The sequence below is a fragment of the Euphorbia lathyris genome, chromosome 4, assembly GCF_963576675.1.
Source record: "Euphorbia lathyris chromosome 4, ddEupLath1.1, whole genome shotgun sequence".
Taxonomy (NCBI): Eukaryota; Viridiplantae; Streptophyta; class Magnoliopsida; order Malpighiales; family Euphorbiaceae; genus Euphorbia; species Euphorbia lathyris.
This window is the reverse complement of record NC_088913.1, coordinates 24,518,108-24,521,978: the sequence shown is the minus strand read 5'-3', so window position 1 is coordinate 24,521,978 and position 3,871 is coordinate 24,518,108. Positions and strand designations below refer to the sequence as shown.

At 34.2% G+C, this 3,871-nt stretch overlaps 1 long non-coding RNA gene across 1 annotated transcript; it reads right to left on the bottom strand.

The window, feature by feature from the left end:
- Positions 1-2,458: 2,458 nt before the first annotated feature.
- LOC136227882 (uncharacterized) lies at positions 2,459-3,455 on the bottom strand. Its single transcript, XR_010688318.1, has 2 exons — positions 2,839-3,455; positions 2,459-2,692 (listed from the first exon to the last, which is right to left on the bottom strand). It is a non-coding gene; the product is annotated as an uncharacterized lncRNA (long non-coding RNA).
- Positions 3,456-3,871: the final 416 nt, after the last annotated feature.

Here is a 3,871-nt window from a genome sequence, read left to right as displayed (position 1 = left end):
ACTAGTACAATCCAAGTGGCAAGTATATTGTAAAGGGTTATGTATGTGCATTGCGATTAACTGATTGCTTGAATACCTTAACCATGCATGAAGTGATTGGTATGAATATGAGTTATATTACTATGAAATGATTGAGTATGTCTATGTGTATGAAACATGTTTATGTTTGATGTTCTGTTTAGAAAGCTATAAACTGATTGGTTGGATAGAACTATTTAGGAAGCTAGAACTTATTGAGTATATGCATTAATGTTCATTGAGCTTGGCCATACTCTTATTCCGACGAGTTATACTGCTAGAACTGACTGAGTATGTCTATGTGTATGAAGCATGTTCATGTTTGAGATAGGTTTACGATACATCTTCCACTTGACTTGTTATCTGATTGAAACCATTCTGAATGTTGATGGGTTTTTGATGCTATCTGTAGATACCCATTTTTGTCCGGACCAATTTTTAAGTTTTTAATAAATTTCACTCAAAATTTGAACAATTCATGGATTATCCAGAATATATGGTATTATCTCGAAAATATTTTGTTGGGGAAAAATTGTGCTATTAAGGCTAATTTGTCATATTTCGGTATAAATCGGTAAAAATTCCGAATTATATTCAAAATATGACTTAATAGAATTAAAGTACAATTTTAACCTATTTTATTCGAGATATATTCCTTGTATTTTGAATAAAATTGAATTTGCTCTTGTGTTTTCTCGGAAAAACAGATTTGCCCTTGTGTTTTCTCGGAAAAACAGATTTGTCCTTAAATCAAATAAACCCACAAAACTATCCCTGAATTTTCCATAAACCTGCAATTATACCCTAATCTGATGGAGCTGCTAAACGGCGATGACATCAAACCTTCTTATCTCCAGAAAAACTTCAGAAAAGAACAACCAATCACAAACAGAAAAAAATATGCACAATTAATTTCGATTAAAAGCAAGTTAGAAGAACAGATGGGTCAAAATTCATTTTCATAAAAGCTCAATCAACCTAATAAAATGGCGTCTAAATCTCCTAATTAATCCAAAAGCAATAGCAATAGAAAACAATAAGAAACCAAATGAATTTTGATTTTCGTCATCAAATTTTTTTTGGAGACAAGAAGGTTTGATGTCAACGCTGTTTAGCAGCTCCATCAGATTAGGGTATAATTGCAGGTTTATGGAAAATTCAGGAATAGTTTTGTGGGTTTATTTGATTTAAGGGTAAATCTGTTTTTCCGCGAAAACACAAGGGCAAATATGTATATTAACCCTTTATTAATTAAGGTTCAGATTTCAATCAATCGAATTAACGTTTCAATGCTTATTTATTTGTCGTAAACTATATTGAGGAATGCCTATAGTCTGAATGACGAATTATGATGTAACATCGTATATTAAAGTTAAAGTTAATATTGACTTTGATTACGATTTATATTATAATTAAACGTTTAGAATATAGTTGATTTCTAAATAATTAACGAATTATGATAAATGGATTCAAAAATTGAAAAGTTAATAAATTAAGGACAATTGAACGTTTAAAAAATGAAATTTTTGGTAATAAATATTGCATTATTAATATAGATATTCCTCTTATTATTTTTGTTTTTACAGTAATTTTGACAGATCCGAAGACCCGCTCGTCAATCTGAGATATCAGGAAATTCTCGCTTTAAAATTGAAGACAGTTTTATGCCCCCGAAAAGCAAGATCACTCGATTCAAAAATATTCTAAAAAGTGATCAAATCCTATTCAAGTGACTGAGTTATCTGTGGTACAAATCCCAACAAATCGGAAATTCGAAGAATTATTCGTACGAGTCCAACAAAATCAAAAGCACGGATAACCGTCAGTTCAAGTCCAAAGAACGGGTAATTTTCAGTTCAAGTCCAATAAATTTCAAAGCTCGGGATTTTATCCGTACAAATCCAACGGAGTCTACTCGGGTCAGAAATAATTCAAATTCAAAACGGATCCACATCAAGCTCGGGTCAGAAATAATTCAAATTCAGTCCAAGTCCACATCAGAATTCGGGTCAATCCAGGTCCACGTCAATTTCAGGTCAGAATTCAGTCCAGCTGAATCAGTTCGAAAAAATTACAAATACAGGGACCAAATGGCATTTTTGCCAAAAAAAAGCTCAATAATTCAGCTGATTATCAGAAGCTTCTGGACAGTGAACATGTGCAAGTGGGGGAAGCAAATTTACGTATCAGCCCTCAAGGGTAGAATAGGAATTATGAAAGTATCAATTCAATAATTGAGGAACTCAATTTTTGCTATAAATAGGAGGGTCAATCTCCATAGAACGGGCCCCCAATTTTTCGACTGATTTAAGCTTTAGAGGTTAGAGGGGGCCAGTTTTCATAAATAGAAATTTCTTCCTTCATATTTGCTTTATATTCATTGTTCATAATCTGCAAAAAAAAAAAAGAAAAAAGAAAAGGAAGTTTCAAACCATTTCAGTTTGATAAGTAAATAGTTTTATTTCACAAATCTCTTTCAAAATGGTTTGTTCAAACTCATCCATGGAAAAGCAAAACGAGATGATAGATAACATAAAAAAAAAATTAATGTACATATATGATAATGTCGTATATGTATTTTTTCTTCGATCTCCCACTTATGCCCTTATAGGATATCAATGAACTACTGTCTGTTTTCCGGTTGGTTCTCCGTTCATCAAAGCATCCTGTCAACCTGAAAAGAAAAAACGGAATTTCATTTCGAACTTCATAGATCCAAAGAAACTAGGAGGAAGTAGAAGGATAAAAATAAAATCGGACTAAAAACCCGATAAAAGGAGAAAAGAGATAGATCAGAGAAAAGAGAAGGAGAGAACTCACCGTGGATCCGCCGCGTTTAAAGAGAATCGGACCGTCGATCAGAAGAACACCACCGCACACCCCAAATCGAAGAAAACAGGAAGCCGTGAAAGAAGAGAGAAGGTTCAGATTCACACCCATAAATCAAGAGGCAGCAACAATGAAGGTCAGACCGCTTTCTTAGCTTGCGGATCTGTCGCCGTTCGTGAGGAGAGTCATCGCCGTCGAAGAAGAAGAGGCGGCCATAGACGGAGCTGGCTCTTCTAGGTTTCGGACTCGAGGATGAACGGAAAAAAGAGCAGGGTGGCGGAGCAAGGAGGACCGGCAGCCATGAGAGGGGAGCTGCGGTTTCTCTTGAGAGAGAAGTCGGCCATGGGAGTTGAAGGTCAAGTGCTGTCTAGGGTTAGGAATTGGAAAGAAGGAAGAAGATGAAGCAGAAATGGTGGCTGCTGGAACAAATGAGAAAATAAAACCCTCAATCCAAATTTATACCCTTTATTTTCATTCTGACCCCTTAATTTATCATTGTGTTAAAAACTAACCCCGTTTGTTTAATTTCCTCAATTAAGTCCCTCCGTGTTATGATCAGGCTCCTAACGTTTTTAAATAAGTTCAATCGAGTCCCTCCGAATCACACTTACCCCCTCTCATTTTATTGCTTTATGAATTCGTCCCCCCTATTATTTTAATTGCTTCGATAAAGTCCCTCCATGTTTTGTTTTAATTAGGTCTCTACTTGTTTAGAGTAAGTTCAATCAAGTCCCTATTAATTACCTATCACTCTCCATTTTTTATTAATTTGTGAATTCAAGCCCCATTTCTCTCATATCCATGTGTTTACTTATACATGTGCAGGTTTAGGTTTAGGTTTTAGTACAAAATATTAATTTATTATTGACATGCTATTAAATGTAATTGTGATGAATGCATGTGATATACTAGTTACTAGTTTATATTAGTTAGCTTATTACGAGCATGTTTGTATAGGTATTAAAATAAATTATTCACTTTATTATTTTCAACTTAGGCTAACCGTAATTTTAATTCTCAACAA